Source organism: Sus scrofa, chromosome 17 (genome assembly GCF_000003025.6).
Source record: "Sus scrofa isolate TJ Tabasco breed Duroc chromosome 17, Sscrofa11.1, whole genome shotgun sequence".
Classification (NCBI taxonomy): Eukaryota; Metazoa; Chordata; class Mammalia; order Artiodactyla; family Suidae; genus Sus; species Sus scrofa.
The window spans coordinates 47,072,338-47,092,375 of record NC_010459.5 but is presented as its reverse complement, the minus strand read 5'-3'; the positions used below and the strand labels follow the sequence as shown (position 1 = coordinate 47,092,375).

Below are 20,038 nucleotides of genomic sequence, written 5' to 3'. Positions count from 1 at the left end.
TTCTAGCCGTATTGAACTTCTTATGGTCCCAAAGCCCCAGGCTGTTCCTCTCTTCAGACATTTGCACTCACTGTCCCCTTTGCCTGGACTGTCACTTCCCATCCTTTCCTGCGACTCTCTTTCAAACTGGCTAGCTCTGGTTCGGCTGTCAGATCTCAAGAGGAAACGTCTCTTCCCCTGGGAAGTATTCTTGGGCACTTGGGCTAAGGCAGGGCCCTTCTGTCCTCTCACCACCCCTGGATTCCCCAGCATGGCATGTGTGTGTCACATTCTCTGTGACTGGACACTCAACTACCTGCTTCTCACATTGGGTGCCAGAAGATGAAGACAGACCTGTCTTACTGGCTGTTATCTTCTCTGCTCTCAGAGTAGGCACCTTCCAGAGCCTTCCTTGGCAACTGGAATAAAAGCCAGACTCCTTTTCATGTTCTACACAGCCTTGCGTGATCTGGCTGGTGTCCACTTCTCCAGCTCATCTCCTATAATTCTTCTCACTCACTGACCTGCATCATTCTCCAAATGATAGAGGCCAAATGCATTCCTACCCCAGGACCTTTGCATTTGCTGTTTCCTCTGACCAAATGACCAAGACCTAATCCTTCACTTTGAGTGGCTCATAGTCCCCTGGGGGAAGTAGACACACGCACTGGCCCTTCTCTGGGCCCTGGTTTCTCTCTTTCTCTCTGTCTTTTTCTCCCCCCGCTCCCCCATACCCTCTCTCCCCCTCCCTCCCCTCTTTCCATCCCTTCCTTGCAGGCCATTAAGACAGTCCCATGAGGCCCGGGGTGGAGCCTGTGTGGTGCACCACACAGAGGAGAATGGTTGTTATTAGAGTTGGCTGAGACCAGGGGCCCAGCTTCCCGATGGATGGGGAGGGAAGGAGGGTGCACCAAGGCAGGCCGGTCCCAATCTGTCCCAGGCTGCAGCTGGCTCCACAGATCTGCTCTGAGGGCATTGCCACCTGGTGTGGCCTGGCCTGGAGCAGGGACCATCGGGGGCTGGGCCAGGCCATCATGGGGTCAGGGGTCTGGTGACAGCTAACCTTGCCTTCCGCCTTCCTGAGTCAGGAGGGCCTGGGGCGGGCTGTGGGGTTCCATCAGCCCCGGTGCCTTTCCCATTGTGAGTCTCTCTTTGCCTTAAACGTGACTCCTCTCCTCCCAGAAGGAGCCCAAGGAGGATGCCGGAGGCTCCAGATAATCCATCCTCAGCTGCTGCCCTCTGCTCTTTCAGCCCATTCCTGGTCCCCTTAGTGCTTTAGAGAGCGGAGTGTGTGTCCTTCACCTAGACTCATTGGTTGTCCTATAGGGTCCCTTTCTGCCTGTTTCCTTAGTGAAAAAGACAACTATAAACCTTCTATTTGTCTAGCCGTCATCTTTCAGTGCATTAAAGCCATACACGAAGTTGCTATGATTATAATGAGTAAGTTCCTTATTCCTATTTTATATATGTGGAAAGTGAAGCTTTGAGGGTTTGTTTGGTTTGTTTTTGTTTTTGTTTTGGGCTTTTTTTTTAGGACCGCACCGCGGCATGTGGAGGGTCCCAGGCTAGGGGTCTAATCAAAGCTGTAGCCTCCGCCTATGCCACAGCCACAACAACTCCAGATCCAAGCCGCGTCTGTGACCTGTACCACAACTCACAGCAACACCGGATCCTTAATATACTAAGCGAGGCCAGGGATCAAACCCGCAACCTCATGGTTCCTAGTCGGATTCGTTTCTGCTGTGCCATGAATGGAACTCCCCAAGAATTTGTGTTGTTTGTTCGTTTTGCTTTTCTTAGGAAACTGAAACTTTGAAAGATTGTGACCACATGGATTCAGGGATTAAAGAGGCCCCTAGGAGTTCCCTGGTGGCTCAGTGGGTTAAGGTCCCAGTGTTGTTACTGCTGTGGCTCAGGTTGCTGCTGTAGCGAGGGTTTGATCCCTGGCCCAGGAATTTGGGCGTGCTGTGGGTGCAGCTAAAAAAGAAAGAAAAAGAAAGAAGAAAAGGAGTCCCAAATGCATCAGCCACTTAGGATGTGATAGATGCTTTACAGCCAGGATCTCATTTAATCTTTACTGCAATTCTTCCTAGGCAGGTATGGTTGTCTTCATTTAGCAGATAAGGAACTGAGGCAGAGAGGGGTGAGTGTGTTGCCCTAAGTATCCACAGGGCTAAGCATGATGGAGATGGGACTCAAAGTCAAGTTTGGTCAACTACTAAAGCCGGTGCCCTTAATCCCAGAGCTCGCTGCCTCCAGGCTGCTTTTCGGCTGCAAAGCCATGTGGAGAGGGAGGCCATTCGCCATATTTCCCAAGGAAGAAAACCAAAGATGAGCAAGATTAATAGACGGGTCACTATCCCACAGCTGGGGAAGCATGGAGCTCTGATGATTGGTAGAAAGTCAGGATTAGAAGGAATAAAAGGGCTTTGGATGCTGTCTTATCCAGCTTTCTCATTTTACAGATGAGAAAAACCAAGATCCAGAAGCAAATGATGGACCAACGTTACAGAGTTAGCAAAATCATACTTGGGGCTCTTTCTCCTGCACTGGGGGAGTTTGATTTCATCAGCAGGGAGAATGGCTCACCTTCACACACACACACCCACCTTAGGATAGTAGGTCAGTCCTCCAGCTCTGCGTGACCATCTCACCATCCCACGGGGGGGCTATGTTGGTCCGTTTCATGGATGACGTCATGCTAATAGGACTCGGTGATCAGGAAGTATTAGGCGTCTTAGATGCCTCACTAAGACACTCATATATACACACATGGGCATATATGTGTATTATATATGAGGGGGGCGCTCTGTTACAGTCTTGGAGCAGAATTCCTTCTTCTCTGGGAAAACTCAGTTTTTGCACCTAAGACCTGGAGCTCACTGGAGGAGGCCCATCTACCTTATGGAGGGTAACTTCCTTGATTCAAAGCCAACTGATTGTCCCTGTTAATCACATTTATAAAATGCCTTGAGGAGTGCCTGTTGTGGCTCAGTGGTAATGCACCCAACTAGTATCCATGAGGACGCAGGTTCGATCCTGGCCTCACTCAGTGGGTTAAGGATCCACTGTTGCTGTGAGCTGTGGTGTATAGGTCACAGATGCGACTCAGATCCTGCTTGCTATGGCTGTGGTGTAGGCTGGCAGCTGCAGTTCTGATTTGACCCCTGGCCTGGGAACTTCCATGGGCTGTGGGTGTGGCCCTAAAAAGACAAGCAAAACAAGACAAAACAAAAAACTTTGATAGCAACATCTGTACTTTACCAAACACCAGATTCTAGCCAAGACAACATATAAAATTAATCATCCCAGACCCCGCTCCTGGTACTACTTGACCAACAAAGATTCTTGCTTGGAAACAAAAGAAACCACTCCAGCTGGTTCAAACAAGAAAGGTTTATAACAGGATATTTGAGAGACTGTCCATAAAGACCAGAATATCAGACCTTCCTTCTTTCCTAATATAAGCACTGAAAGCTAAAAATTCCTCCTAGGCACTGCTTTCAATATGTCTCACAAATGATGATATTCTGTAGTTTCAGTTTGACTTAGTTTGAAATATTTTCTAATTTTCTTCATGATTTCTTCTTGGATGTCTGAGTTATTTATAAATGTGTAATTTCACAGTTGTGGGTTCCTTTTAGCTATATTGTTATTAATATAGCATCCTACCATACCCCTCTGTGATCAGAGAACACTGTAAGGTTTCAGAATTTTGAAATATGGTGAGACCAGTGTAAGGTACAGCCTAAATCTACCAGGGGGAGGTGCCACAGGCACTAGAAGAGACATTCTTGCATAAAACTATAACTATCAATTAGCAAATGGCAGTTGCTGGCATTTAGATCACTGTGGTTTTATTGATTTGGTTTGTTACTAGTTGACCTGTCAATGCCTGGGTAAGAGATATTAAAATCTCCGACTATTGACTTTCGTCCACACGTGTTCATAGCAGCATTATTCACAACAGTCAAAAGGTGGGAGCAACACAAATGTCCACTGATACATGAATGAAGAAACAAAGGTGTATTACATGCAACGGAATAGTATTTAGCTTTAAAAAGGAAGGGGAGGAGTTCCCGTCGTGGCGCAGTGGTTAATGAATCTGACTAGGAACCATGAGGGTGCGGGTTCGATCCCTGGCCTGGCTCAGTGGGTTAAGGATCTGGTGTTGCTGTGAGCTGTGGTGTAGGTTGCAGACGCGGCTCAGATCCCACGTTGCTGTGGCTCTGGTGTAGGCCAGCGGCGACAGCTCCAATCGGACCCCTAGCCTGGGAATCTCCATATGCCTCGGGAGCGGCCCAAGAAATGGCAAAAAGACAAAAAATAAATAAATAAATAAAATAAATTTAATTAATTAAAAAATAAATAAATAAAAAGGAAGGGGATTTTGACACATGCCACAACATGGATGAAGCTTGATAAGCTTAATAAGCTTATATTAAGTGAAACCAACCAGTCGCAAAAAGACAAACACTATCTGAGTCTACTTGTATGAGGTCCCTAGAGCAGTCAGATTCACGGAGATAGAAGACAGAGGGGTGGTGGCCGGGGACTGAGGGGAAGGGGTTTAATGAGTAGAATTTCTGTGTTACAAGATGAAATGTTTTTCGAAGATTGACTGGACAAAATATAGATATACATAACACTACAATACTATACACTTAAAAAATATTTTTCAAATTTTCAGCAGTTATTGTGGATTTTATTTCTCCCTTCAATTCTCTCAAGTTCTTTTGTTTGTTGGTTGGCTGGGGTTTTTTTGTTTGTTTGTTTGTTTGTTTTGCATTTTAGGGCCGCACCTGCAGCATATGGAGGTTCCCAGGCTAGGGGTCCAATTGGAGCTACAGCTACCAGCCTACGCCACGACTGCAGCAGCGCCAGATCCAAGCCGTGTCTACAACCTACACCACAGCTCACGGCAACGCCAGATCCTTAACCCACTGAGGGAGGCCAGGGATCAAACCCAAAACACCAGGGTTCCTAGTCAGATTCGTTGCGGTTGTGCCATGACGGGAACTCCTATTTTTTTTTTTTTTTTATGTTTTAAAAAATTTTATTATTATTATTTTTTCGCATCCAGGATTTGTGGACCTAAAATTTATAAAGCTGGGAGATCTTCTTTATAGAAAAAAGAACACAAACTCAAATAAGAATGTGAATATTTAGACTGAGAAACAAAACCACAACAAATTTTTTAAAGTTGCTAAACACTAGACAATATTTTTTAAAAAACCACAATATTTACATTTATCACTCCTCTATAATATTTTTATTCCTATCTTTTGGCTGTGTACTTTCAAGATAACCTCTTTATTTGATTTCGTAATGTCATTTTCCTTAGAGAAAATAAGAAGATAATTTAGTCTTTTTTTTCTATTTTGTTTTTTAGGGCTACACTCTCAGCACATGGAGGTTCCCAGGCCAGGAGTCGAATCAGAGCCGCAGCTGCCAGCCTACGCCACAGCCCTAGCAACATGGGATCTGAGCCACATCTGCGACCTACACCACAGGTCATGGCAACGCCGGACCCCTGGCCCACTGAGCAAGGCCAGGGATCAAACCTACATCCTCATGGATGCCAGTCAGATTCATTGCCACCGTGCCACAGCGGGAACCCCCCAGTTTAGTGTTTTCTTTAGCACAGTTGACCAAAAGTTTGGTTTTTGTTTTTTTTTTTTAATTGCCGATAGTTTAGAAAAAGTTTTTTTCAACTTCACAGCTCATCATGGGTAGTGTCCTGACATTTGGGGATTGTTGTCAAATTTAGAAAAACATCTCCCGAGTTTCGTTCAGAGAAGAGCAGTAAGATTTCGAGCCTTTTCATGTTTCCTTGATCATTGGTCTTAAAAATCCTTTGAGTTGATGCCACTTATTAATCAGTTTGTAGCCAGTGTCCTCTTGGCAATGATGTGTTTTGAGTTGTGTTATTTTCGTCAAAGCCGTATTCTGGGACAATTTCCCCCCCAATGTCACAGCCACGCCAGCAATACCCAAATTGAGGGGGAAGTACAACCAAAGGGGGAAGTCAGAGAGGAAAGAGGCCGTGTTCTTAATCAAATGCAGTTCAACTGGCTGACTTTGGCAAATACCACAACACATGTGACCCTGACTCTGCACTTGGGCCCCTCCCGGGTCACTGGAAGGCGTTTAGCAAGTGAGGCGCTCTAGAGCTTAAGCCTCGGAGCTTCCTGGTAAGCCTGGTAAATCCATTTCTGCCTCTTCCCAGAGCGGAACCGCCCACCCCTGTCAAATGTGGTTTGCAGGGTCTCATCTTGTCAACCTCCATTCAAGCGCGACTTTGCCCAGGGGGCCTCCCGAAGAGGCTCGCGGCCCCCGGGAGGCTGGAGGCTGCGTCTGTCTGTCTAGTTCCCCCTGAACCCTCAGTCGGCTTGGAGCAGGGCCTCGTACGTAGTAGAACCATCAACTCTGAAGTTCTGAAGTGACCTGCCAAGGTCACCCAGATAGTAACTGCCAGAGCTGGGAATCAAGCAGGAAGGGAGAGGATGGAGGAGTTCCAGCTTCCCAGACAGCCTGCAGGCCTCAGAGAAATTCATGTCTTGCCAGACCCCTTCAGAGCCTGAGCTGGTCGGCTTCCCTGCCTGCATCCCGGGTGGCTGATCAGGAACCCCCGAGGAGGCCCTTGCAGCCCGACAGCAGAAACCTGCCTCCCAGGTGCTGTTGTGAAACAGAAAAGAGCATGAACCTGGGTTTGAGTCTCCAGGCCATTCCTTAGCCATTGCCGGGTAGCTTTAGGCAAGTTAGAATCATCTCTCTGTGCTTCGCTCCTTGTTCTCATTTCTGCAGTGAGTCTGCTGACTGTCCTTCCCTGCCCAGGGCTGGCCATTGATGGCAGGAGGTTAGAGGAAGCTCCCTGGCTTGGGAGATAGCATCAGGTTTCAGCACGGTCTTTGTGACCTGGGGCTTCAGCAGAAGCCTCTCTTTCTCCCTCCAGCCTGAGCCTGTCTGGAGCCCCCATCCTCACCCCAGGCCCCTGGAGTCTTTCCGAGGCTTCTGCTGCTGCTTTGCTGCTGATGTCAACTAAGACCAAGCTGCTTGCTGTGGTTTGGAAGGAGCATGCATTCTGCCCTCCCTCCTGCCTCTCGCCTTGAAGGGATGAAGGGCACACCTGTCATGTGTCGGGGGCTGGGGGTGAGGACCACACCCCAGAGGTCAGAAGGCAATGTCCTCTCAGTGGGCCAGCCCTTTCTCACCAAATGTTCCCAGGACCCAGCACAGGGCCTGGGCCAGGGTCACACCTGGTAAATGCCGGCTGGGAAGTAGGGGAGATGCTGGGACACTGCCTGTCCCAAAGCAGTCACCCGTGGCTCGCCACAGTGGCCGCCGAGGAACAAGGGATCACGTATCTACTGTGTGCCGGGCACCAAGCTCAGCTGTGCCACCCGCTTCTCTCGTTTCCCAGCCACCCTGTCAAATAGGTACCATTATCCCCATTTCATGGAGGTAGAGACTGAGGCTCAGCAAGGACAAACCACTTGCCTGAGCCCCCCAATACCCTGAATGGTCAGCTTGGAGGGGACAGTCCCTTCAGGGCTCCTGACTGTCCACTACCCTCCCTATTAGTCCTTACACCTAGAATTCCCCCAGGAAGTCTTTTTTTTTTTTTTTTTTCCTGTTAGGGAATGCCTCTCTGTTAAAATGTAGCACTATGGCAAATAAGTCTAAAATTTTATTTTACTAATATATAGGCTGGATAGACAAGGTCCTACTGTATAGCACAGGGAGCTATATTCAATATCCTGTGATAAACCATAATGGAAAAGAATATGAAAAAAAAACCTGTACAGCAGAAATTAACACTACATTATAAATCAACCCCACTTCAATTAAATAAATTGAATTTCATTTTTAAAATAAAACACTATTGGAGTTCCTACTGTGGCTCAATGGTAACAAACCCAATTAGTATCCATGAGGATGTAGGTTCGATCCCTGGCCTCGCTCAGTGGGTTAAGGATCCGGCATTGCTGTGAGCTGTGGTGTAGGCCGACAGCTGTAGCTCTGATTTGACCTCTAGCCGTGGGTGTGGCCCTAAAAAGCAAAAATAAAATAAAATATAAAATAAAACCAGGGGTATAAACAACAGTGAGCTCTTCAAGGGAAAGAATGGGGTTTTTCGTTCTTTTGTCCTCACTCCCTATCACAGGGCCTGACATGGAGTAGGAATTCAATGGATGTTTGTTGAATGACTGTGTGAACGTGTGAGTAAATGAAAGCAGCTACCTCACCAATCAATGGCCCGTCCCTGTAGAATCATAGTTCATTTGGGCAAGATGAGAGCCTCTTACCTAGTGGTCATAGACTGATAGCATGTGGGCTGTAAGTTTCATAAGAAAGTTTTGTTTAATCCACACATATCTGTTTAAAAAAATTTTTATTGCTTGTCAATATTTTTAGATTATAAGGTCTCATAGAAAATCCAGGTTTTAGCTTGTGGCAGAAACTTTCACCAAAAGTCTACCTTTTATCAAACCACACCCGTCTTCTTCCCTGCACACAGCTGACCTCTGTTTCCCAACTTCCCTTAAGGGGATGTGGGACCATATGACTGCATTCTAGCCAATGGAATGTGGGCAGATGTAATATGTACGTTCCTAAAACCTCTCTCCCAATCCCCCATACTCTCTTCCCGGTCTGGGGCCAGATGCCGAAGATCCAGAGGTGGTTCCTAAGCCCTTGGAGATGGTAGGACCACAAGATGAAAGGAGCTGGGGCTCCTCTATGGCCATGTGGAGCCCCCTGCTGGCCCACATTGGGCTATGGTGGGACAGGAGACACATCTTTGGTGCTATTAAAGCCAGGAGCTTTGGGATTATTTGTTACAGTAACCCATCCTTACTAATACAGCTTCTCTTGAAACATCAGCAGTCTGGCAACAATGGGCTCATTTTTCCATGTGGCAGTGATGAGCTGGACTTTTGTAGCTGCTGCCCCTTCAGCCTGGCTGGCATTTGCTTTTTTTTTTTTTTTTTTTTTTTGGCTTTTTAGGACTGCATTGGCCTATGGTCAGGCTATTTAATAGGAGCTACAGCTGCCGGCCTACACCACAGCCACAGCAACGCTGGATCCTTAACCCCCTGAGCTAGGCCAGGGATCGAGCCTGCAACCTCATGGTTCCTAGTTGATTTGTTTCCACTGCGCCACAATGGAAACTCCTGGCTGGCATTTTCTAGCTCAGCTGATCCCTGCTCTCACTCTGCCTGGGTTTCTAGGGGCTATTTGATTTTTCAGCTCCTGCTCAAATTCAATTCGTCCCTCAAATATTTGGGGAAATTGAGGCACAGAGGGGACAAGGGACCAGCTCCAGGTTACCGTGTTGGGGGCAGAGTGAGACTTGGATGGAAGTCTCCTCACTCCTATTCCAGGGTTCTTCTGGGATCTTTCTTTTTTTTTTTTTTTTTTTTTTTTTGCTATTTCTTGGGCCGCTCCCAAGGCATATGGAGGTTCCCAGGCTAGGGGTCGAATCGGAGCTGTAGCCACAGCCTACGCCAGAGCCACAGCAACGCTGGATCCAGGCCACGTCTGCAACCTACACCACAGCTCACGGCAACACCGGATCGTTAACCCACTGAGCAAGGGGCAGGGACCGAACCCGCAACCTCATCGTTCCTAGTTGGATTCGTTTACCACTGTGCCATGACGGGAACTCCTGCTTTTTTTTTTTTTTTTTTTTTTTTTTGCTTCTGGGATCTTTCTGACTCATGGGCAGTGAGGAGATTTGATCGGGAAGTGAGAAAGAGGGGGTTCATGCCAATCTAGGGCCCTTTCAGGGTGGAGGGAGAGTTAAGTGGGCCAAAGGGAATGTGGCACCTCAGATGGTGGAAGAGATAAAAAGAGGGGACACCATGACACCTCTGTGATCCGCAGTTTGCGTAGGGCTTGGAAATGCCCCTCAGGCAACACGGGGACCAGGCCTGCATCTCGGGCACAGAAGCCTCGCCCCAGTCATCCCCTTCTCTCTCCTCTGGGGAAGGGGTCTCGGGATGCGTATTATTCATATCACCTGGCATCTGAACCCAAACCAGGATCTCCTGCAAGCACTTAACCAAGACATGGGGAGGAAACCCTGGAGGAGGTGCTGGTCGGGTCAGATTCACCCAGCGGCAGTGTCTCTCTCCACCCCGGGGTTGGCGGTGTGTGTGGGGGGGGCTTCCTAAGGGGTTTGGAACACTCTATCCAGCTTTCCCCTGGAGCACTGACTTTGGACCCCTTTGTGAACACAGTGGGTTATTCCCTGGGGGGAGATTTCCTCTGATGTTCCAATTTAGAAATGACTGGCTCTCATCCCCAGCTTGGAATTTTAACTCATTAAAGCCCACACCTACCTCCTCCGGATTGAACCACATCATAGCACCTGCCACAGGCCTGCTCAGGCCTGTCTGGGTGCAAAGGAGAAAGAGGTGAGGCCCTGCCCTCGAGAAGCAGCTCTGGGGCTATAGAGGCAGGAGCGAAGCATGCCTGGGCTCAGAGATGGAGAAAGACATTCCCGTGTGCCCTGAGGGTGCCTGGGGCTCCTGGAGGTCCTGGAGCTGGTGAGGAAGGAAGCGAGTGGGATGGGAATGTTCTACACACACCATCCCCGTTTGCTCAGGGCTCCCCGGGTCAAGGCTGCAGCCTGGAGGCTGCGCGTTAAACACGGTCAACGGGACAGGCTTATTTACCTTCACTGTTCTCTGACTTTCCAGCATAATAACTTGAAGGCATTTTTTTCAAATGCACGCCAATCCACTGGGTCAGAGACCGTCTGAGGAGATGACAGCAGATAAGGGGAGTCAGCCACATTCTGGAAGCTGGAAAGCAGATGGTGAGTGGAGATTGACTTAAGAAACCTGAGAAGTTGAAACCTGACTATTCGAGGGGAGGCGGGGTGGGGCGGGGAACCATGAGGACATGAGACAATTTAAGCTCCTGTGAACGTCTCAGGGGTTGGAAGCCCCAGCGATCTCCAAAGAGCGGTGCAGAGCAGAGTGAGAAGCAGAAGGGCTGCTCGGTAACCATCCGTGGACAACTGGACTTCTGGGTGTCCTAGCCCAGCTGGCACAGGCAGGACATGACCTCTCCCCACTGGAGCAGGTGGGGGGTCCCTCTCGCAGGAGGCAGGACGATGATCTGAGAGAATGTTCACGCCAGGCTCAGCACTGGGCTTGGAATATAGCAGGTCCTTGGTAAGTTGTGGCTGCCATTATTCTGTTCAGCTGGGCCTCTTTCTGTCTTGTTCCCTAATTTTCTTTTGGTCCGAAAGAAGCTCAAAGATACATGAGGCAGGAGAGGTGAAGTGGGTGGCAGAGGCTGGCTGCAAGTGACACCCCCCACTACCTAGCCACATGCCCTCCTCACACACCAGGCTACTTGATGTGGAAGAAATGGCTAGTTGTCTTATAACAGCTACTGTCTTCTGTTCTTTAGTGATAGAATCCCCCTTTTTAGATAGCTACCTTGCCCTCTAGCTCCAAGGCATTTCCCAGTCTCTTTTGCAATTGGGTATGGCCATGTGACTATATAGGTAGTAGTGTTGTGAGCAGATCAGAAAGTAGCTTTATAAGAGAAATGGTCTTCCTCCACTCTGCTCTCTGGGATGCAGATGTGAAGGCCTGCACTCCAGCAGCCATCTTGGACAATGAGGATAAGGACCACCTGCTAAGGATGGCAGAGCAGAGAGATGGAAGGAGCCATCTTCATGGAGTTGCCATACCTGCATTGCCCACATTTGGACTTCTTTCATGTGACGTACAAACCAACTTCTTTCTTGTTTTGGCTGCTATAATTTTAGGATTTTCTGTTGTGTGCATATGATCCTAATCCTGTAAACTTGAGTTGGGGACAACCACTCCATCGTTGTTGTTCTCTTTCCTATTCAGAGATCCTAGAAGATGAGAATCAGTGGAGACCTTAGCTCAGGGGCAAAATCTGGTCCACAGATGTTTTCTTTAGCTCATACAAAGTTTTAAAAATCAGGAGATATTTGGACATATTTTCAACACTAAAATTGCATTTTCTGGCTTTTCTTGAATAGTTGGGGGATCTGGCAATACTAGATTCATTCAGCATGGCAGCATTTAGATGAGACACCTGCTCCTTCATTGCAAAATCCCCCACTCCTATTGCTAATATATATAAAATATCTATAAGGTCCATATATAATACTTTATAATATATGTATATCATGTAATATATATATATAATCCTATGAGCTAGATATGTGTGTGTATATGTGTATATATATATATATGTGTGTGTGTGTGTATACATATATTATCCTATATACTAGATATGAGCTAGGGGTGTGAAATATATTTATATGACCTTGGTACATGTGTGTGTCATTCCCACTCAAAGATGAGGAATTTGAGGCTCAGAAACACTCGTCCAGGTCACAGGTCACAAAGCTGGAAGCAGTAGAGCCAAGACTCCAGACTGTCTGCATTCCATGCTTGCTCTGTCAGCCCTTGAGTTTGCAACTCTTAATACCCCAATCCCTGGCTTGAAGTTTCTCAGAGGAAGACAACAGAGGCAGGAGGAAGAAATACTTAATGACTCTTGTCATATTGTATCAAACCAATGGCATTGGCTTCCCTACTGCACCTTGAGCAAACTCAAGAGAAGGGGGTTTTTCCACCTCCAAAGCCTGTGTCTGGTACGGAGCCAGCTAGGCAACTACGTGCTGAATGAATGAGGTTACCCCTATCCCCCACCCGCCTCAGTCACCCAGAGCCAGGATGTAAGCCCAGGGCTCCTGCCTGCCCGCCCAGGGTTCTTCCCTTCCCTCCACGGCACATACCTTCTCATGGGGACCCACACATAATAGGTACTCAATAAATCGGAGTATTATTGTGACATATTTTGTATGAGTGTATGAGGTGGGGAGGGATTATTTTGCCTATGTCTCAAACTCTTTCCTTTGTTCTTTGACTTAACCTAAGGCAGCCTGAGCCCTGCATAAGGCTGGATACAAGGTCAGGCCCTAGATCCAGGAGCTTGAGAACCATGACCTTGTGAACACTGAATTGCCTACTGGCCTCCCATCATTCCACCAACATGTAACAGGCTCCCACTCTCCAGCAAGCCCTAGGTCAGGGCTAGAGATTTAGAAGTTGAACCTGTCCTGCCTTTGAAGACTACCAAGGTGCCTGGTAAGGTTAGACAAGGCCCCATGACTCCCTGATACACAGAAGATGTGACAAGTCTTATGGGAAGGGGAGCAAAAGGACTACCTTGGGGAAGATGCATTCCCACTCCAGCAGAGACTGCTGGACACCCACATCCAGACTCGCTGGTCCTTCCAGCCTGGACTACATTTCCCAGCCTCCCCTGTGATTCAGTGTGTGGCCACATGACCTATTGCAGGGATTGAATGGGAGCTGGAGTATAGTATGCAGCTTGTGAGCCTGGCCCCTCAAACTCCCGGACATCTCCTCCTTCCTCTTCTTCTCCCCCTCTTCCTCCTTCTACTTCTTTTTTTTTTTTTTTTCTTTTTAGGGCCGCACATGCAACATATGGAAGTTCCCAGGCTAGGCGCTGCTGAATCAGAGCTACAGCTGCTGGCCTGCGACCTACACCACAGCTCACAGCAACACCGGATCCTTCACCCACGGAGCGAGGCCAGGGATGGAACCTGCATCCTCATGGATGCTAGTCAGATTCTCTACTACCGAGCCAGGAGGGTACTTCCAAACACTTCTTAATACTCTCTCCCATCTCGGAGGGTACTTCCAAACACTTCTTAATACTCTCTCCCGTCTCTGAAAGGCTGGAATACAGATGACTCCCAGGGCACCCTTGAGACCCACGTGTTGTAGATTCAGCCTGAGTCCCAGAAGGACTGAATAGAATTCCTGCCCACAGGGAATTGTTACAGGAACAAGAACTCTTACTTCTCTGAGTGTTTGCAGGATATTTGTAACATTCTATGTGTTACAGGGGCTTGCCTTTAATACTTCCGGCCTTGAAAGCCAGATTGTTTTCATTATGTAACTTTTCCCCTTGACAAGTTTAACAATTACATTTAGAGCTGTAGTACTAAATTACCATTTTCATTGTCACAACGGAATTCTTTAACTGGAGATAATACTCCTGAGGAGTACTGTTTCCAATTGGGATATTCTTTTTTTTTTTTTTTTTTTTTTTTTTTTTTTTTTTTTTGTCTTTTTGCCTTTTCTAGGGCTGCTCCTGCGGCATATGGAGGTTCCCAGGCTAGGGGTCGAATCGAAGCTATAGCCGCTGGCCTGTGCCAGAGCCACAGCAATGCCGGATCTGAGCCACCTTTGCAACCTACACCACAGCTCACGGCAACGCCGGATCCTTAACCCACTGAGCAAGGCCAGGGATCGAACCCGCACCCTCATGGTTCCTAGTCGGATTCGTTAACCACTGCACCACGACGGGAACTCCTCGATTGGGATATTCTTATTCATTAGTCCTGTGTTGTCCTTCTTCATCTTCTCTTTTTGTTTCAGTTGGCTTCAGTTGGCTGGAATTAGATCTTGAACTAGATGTTTCAGGAAGGGTATGTGAGAGTTACAATTCCTGCATGTTCGAGTGTGTATCTCGCTTCTCTTCACACATGAATGATCGACTGTGTGAATAATAAACTGAGGGAGGGTATTTCTCTCCATCCTTCCTCCAACTCCATAGATGTGAGCTCACTGTATATGGACAGGGAGAAGTTCAAGGCCAGCCTGTATCAGTGAGGGGCCTGAGAGGAACCAGGCAACACATTCAAACTGAGGAATTGGGTTTAATAAAGGAATGATTTGCATTCAGTTATAAGAGAAATAAGGTCGGAGGGTCTAACACATAATACGGTGACTGTAGTTGATAAGACTATTATATAGTTGCCATTTGCTAAGAGAATAGAGCTTAAATGTTCTCACGGCCAAAAAGGTAAACATATGAGATGATGGATGCGTTCATTAACTTGATGGGGGGAAAGCATTTCACATTATATATGACTATCAAATCATCACATCAGACACTTTAAATATCTTACAATTGGAGTTCCCATTGTGGCGCAGTGGTGAGCGAATCTGACTAGGAACCATGAGGTTGTGGGTTCAATCCCCAGCCTTGCTCAGTGGGTTAAGGATCCGGCGTTACTGTGAGCTGTGGTGTAGGTCGCAGGTGCGGCTCAGATCTTACGTTGCTGTGGCTGTGGTGTAGGCCGGCAGCTGTAGCTGCGATTCGACCCCTAGCCTGGGAACCTCCAAATGTTGCAGGTGTGGCCCTCAAAAGACAAAAAGACCAAATAAATAAATATCTTACAATTTTATTTGTCAGTTATATCTTGGTGAAGCTGAACATTTTTTTTAATTGTAAAAAAAAAGTATTTACAAAGAAGCAGGTAGGTGTAGCTGTCACTCCATTGTCCACATGCCCTCAGTGTCACCTCTGCGTGACAACAGCTACTTACTGCTATTACCTGAGTCAGCCTTTCTTTCTCTCTCCTGCAGGTGTTTTCTAGCTCTATGGGAACAAGCTTAGCCAGTGTACTGAGCAAGCTAAGAGCCAGGAGGTTAACATCCTGGAGCAGCCCTTCAACCTGACAGCGGGCAGTGGGTGGATAAACCCAGCAGCTTCCTCGCTCCTCAGCTGGGTTACCTCTGAGACACAATCTACATCATCTCAGAGTTCCCCACCCAGACTGAGCTCCTGCCTGGTAGTCTGCCCAGGGTTATTAGCTTCTCTCACTGCCTGGCTCACTTCTGCCCTCCCCTTCCCAGGTTTCCAAGGATCTCTTCCCAAATTAGCTACTTGCGCTCAAATCTTATTTTTTATTCTTTATTTTTTAGTGCTGCAGCTGCTGGCCTCCATCACAGCCACAGTAACATGGGATCCAAGCCACATTTGCAACATACACTGCAGCTTTTGGCAACTGTGGATCCTTAACCCACTGAGCGAGGCCAGGGATTGAACCTACATCTTCATGGATACTTGTCGGGTTCTTAACCTGCTGAGCCACAATGAGAACTCCTCAGCTCTTTATTTCAAGCTCTGCTTTGGGGGAACCCAAACCAAGAGAATAGAGTTTAGGCTAGTACAGTAGCCCAAGGGGCAGGCAGGAACCTGGAGAGGGAATGGTGAGGAGAGAGCCACCTGCTGGGAGCCTTGACCTTGATAGAGAGACACAGTGGACCCAGAGACTGTGCAGGGGGTGGCAGGGGATTGGGAATAATCACCCTGATTTCTTCTTCCTCCCACCTTCTGATCTCCTGCTAGAGCCCCCTATTAACCAACCTGAACCAGAAGTCAAGGGCAAGAGGGCCTCTTGGTATTTCCATAGTGGTCAGGCTGCCTGGCACAAAGCAGTGGGGAGAAGGGCAGAAAGTGCACCCGGAGAGGCAAACAGAAGACCACAGCACATAGCCTGATTATTTTCCTTTATGTTTGACCTGCTTGGAGAGCATAATAGTCCAGAATATGGGAAGAGACTTTTCCAGGTGTCAGGACGGAGTAAACTAAGGGGCAAGAGACTGGAGGGGCTGGGGTCGTAGGAGCCAGGGTCCCTGTGATCTCTGTTGCCTCACGATCTAGCCCAAGACTTAATGGCTCCAAATAACAGCCAGTTGTTACATATACAATTTTGTAGGTCAGGACTTTGCACCGGGGTCAGCTGGGTATTTCTTCTGTTTCACATGGCCTGATGGAAGTCACATATTCAGCTGGCAGCTGTTCTGGTCTGGAGGGTCCAACATGGCTCCACTTGTGTGTTTGGTTTCTTGATGGAGATGCTGGAAAGGCTGGTGAATTGAAGTGACCATACATGGATTCTTTAGTGTGATGGTCTCAAGGTAGCTGAATTTCTCACATAGTGACTTGGGGTTCGCTCCCGGAAAGAATGTTCAAGAGGCCCCAGTGGAAGCTGCCGGGCTCCTTACGACCTCGGTTCAAAGTCCAGGAATGTCACCTCTACCACGTTCTCTCAGACAAGTCACTCAATTCAGCCCGGGCACAAAAGGAGGAAAATAGACTCCGCTGGGCAGTGGAAGGAATAGCAAAGAACCGTGCCACCTTTCACCTACCGGCAAGTCATCGGGTTGACTTGTGTTTGGGGAATGTGCTGGAAAGTGAGGGGACTGATGTTGGAGAGGGACTGGAATGTCATGTCAGGGGCTGGGGAGACCATAATGAGGTGGAGAGTGAAGCTTCTAGAGTCAGATTTAAATTCAAATCCCAGAGTTCCTGTCATGGCTCAGCGGGTTAAGAACCTGACATAGTCTCCATGAGGATGTGGGTTTGATCCCTGACCTCACTCAGTGGGTTAAGGATCCAGCATTGCTCTGAGCTATGGTGTGTAGGTTGCAGATGTGGCTCGGATCCCTTGGTACAATGGCTAGGGCATAGGCCAGCAGCTACAGCTCCCCTAGCTGGGAACTTCCTTATGCCACTGGTATGGCTATATAAATAAATAAATAATAAATTCAAATCCCAGCTCCATCCTGTGTAATTCGTGTACTAGGCAGGCTGTTCCCCTCTCTGAGCCTCAGTGTTGTTCTCATCAAGATCTGTTCCTACTTGACAGTATTGCTGTAGAGATTAAACAGGATGATGCTTGGAGCTCCCATTGTAGCGCAGTGGTTAACAAATCCGACTAGGAACCATGAGGTTGTGGGTTCGATCCCTGGCCTTGCTCAGTGGGTTGCCGTGAGCTGTGGTGAAGGTTGCAGACGTGACTCGGATCCTGCTTTGCTGTGGCTCTGGCATAGGCAGATTAGACCCCTAGCCTGGGAACCTCCATATGCCACGAGAGCGGCCCAAGAAATGGCAAAAAGACCAAAAAAAAAAAAAAAAAAAAAAAAAAAAAAAAAAACCAAAAAAAAAACCAGGATGGTGCTTATAAAATGTTTCCCAGAGAGTGTCTCAGGAAACAGGAGCCATTATTAGGTCCCCTGAGTGATGTGGGGAGCCAGGGAAGGGTCTTAAAGAAAGCTCTGGGTGTTCCCCTGTGGTTCAGTAGGTTAAGGATCTGGCATTGTCACTGCTGTGGCTCTGGTTACAGCTGTGGCTCAAGTTTGATTCCGGGCCTGGGAACTTCCACGTGCTGAGGGTGCAGCCAAAAGAAAGAGAAAAAAGAAAGGCAAGCAGACAGGCAGAAAGAAAGAGAAAGAAAGAAAGGAACCTTCTTTGGCTTCGATAATGTATTGGAAGGATATTTTTGACCCGTTCTCTCGAACACTCACCTACAATCCAACCCAAGCCCAGCTGATTTTACCCACTAAATGTAGCCGCAATCTGATTTTGCCATCTTCCCCACCATCACTGCCATCTCCACCCAGGTCACTGCAGCTGCCTCCTTCCTGCTCTCCCACGCTTCCTCTGCCCCGCTGCAATGCTGTCCCCTCACAGCAGGGAGCCCAGGCTTAAGCCCCAGCTGCACACAAACCACGTGGCTATGGTATTCAAGTTCAGATTCCAGTTCAGGATGGCGGGAGGGGGTCTGAGAGTCGGGGACTCTAATCAGCTCCTAGGGGATAACGATGCTGACGATTTCCGGACCACGCTTTAAGTAGCTGCTGGAGAATGTTTTTGTCCAAATAAAAGTTTGATCCTATTGGAATTGTGGCTCAGTGGGATACAGCATTGCCACTGCTAAGGCTCAGGTCACTGCTGCGGCGCAGGTGCAGGTCCAGATCCCTGGCCTGGGAACTTCCACAGGCAAAAAAGAAAAAAAAAAAAATAGTTTGACCAAATCTTGCCTCCACTTAAAACCCTCCATTGTTTTTCTAGCACTCTTGGGGGGAGAGACCAGACCCTTACCGCATCCCACAGGCCCAATGTGATCTGGTCCTTGCCTGACTCTCCCGCCCTTTGCCCTCCACTCTCCCACCCCTGTCATTTATTATTAATGCATTTATACTAGAATGAAATGAAACAGAACCACTATCCCACCCACATACTGGAACATCACCAACAACCTGAACGTATCTGTGTGCTCCTCCCCTTCCCCACTTCCCTGAGATAACCATTCTTCTCAAATTTGTGTTTATCTTTTACTTGCTTTACCTTTTTTTTTTTTTTGCTTCAAATGCACATTTGTCTAAACATGCATATTTTTGGTTTTGCTTTTATTTTACAATCTAAAAGTTGCACCATAATGTACATAGTTTTCTGGGACTTTACTTATTTATTTTTTATGGCCCCTCCAGTGGCATATGGAAGGTCCCAGGGCCAGGGGTTGAATCCGAGCCTCAGCGGCAATCCACTGCGGCAGCTGTGTGGAATTGTTTAACTCACTGGCCAGGCCGGGGATCGACCCTCTCCTCCCAATGACCCAAGCCGGTGGAGTCCGATTCTTAACCCACTGCATTACAGCAGGGACTCCTAGGACTTTTTTTTCCAACATTGTTTCTGAGATAGATCTGTTTCGTCTGCTGAAGTTCATTCAGTTTCACTGCTGTATCATATTCCTTGATGTGACTATTCCAGTTTATTTGCCCCCTTGCCTGTGGACAGGCATCTGGGTGATTCCAATGTTTTTATTAGGAACAGCGCCCGTGGGAACATTCTTGCAGGCGGTCTCTGGCTGCACTATGGGCAGATTTCTCAATAGTAGATGCCTAGGAGGGGATCTGCTGTGTGCCCCCACCTCTCCTTTCATTGCCCAGCTGCCTGGAGTCTCTCACACCGAATGCCCTCTCCACCTGCGCTGCCCTCTTCCACCGAACTCCCACCGACCCAACCACCTTCACCTGGTGAATGCCTTAAGGTCTTCAGAGAAACCTTCCCCGACCTGCAGGCCACGCTGGTCCTCATTAAAGTTCCCTGATTACACATTTATAGTGTGTGATTCTGCGATGAGCGTGTCTGGCTCGTAGAGTACAAGCCCCACGAGGTATGTGATGCGCACCGGTTCCCAGCTTCCAGCTCGGGCCTGGCACACTGTATGCGCCCAGGCAAGAGCGTCAACGCCGCTGGAAGGACCGGGCGAAAGGCAGAGCCTGGCCAGGCGGCTAGAGCTGAAGCCCACAGGTGGCTCTAACTCAGTGTCCCGGGCCAGAGATTTGGGGCGGCGGACTACGGCCCAGAGGACTCGGGCTTGTCCCCA

General features: G+C 48.1%; 1 long non-coding RNA gene across 1 annotated transcript; it reads left to right on the top strand.

Moving 5' to 3' along the window:
- Positions 8,626–12,127, top strand: LOC106506691. Its single transcript, XR_002340084.1, has 3 exons — positions 8,626–8,685; positions 10,686–11,165; positions 11,582–12,127. It is a non-coding gene; the product is annotated as an uncharacterized LOC106506691 (long non-coding RNA).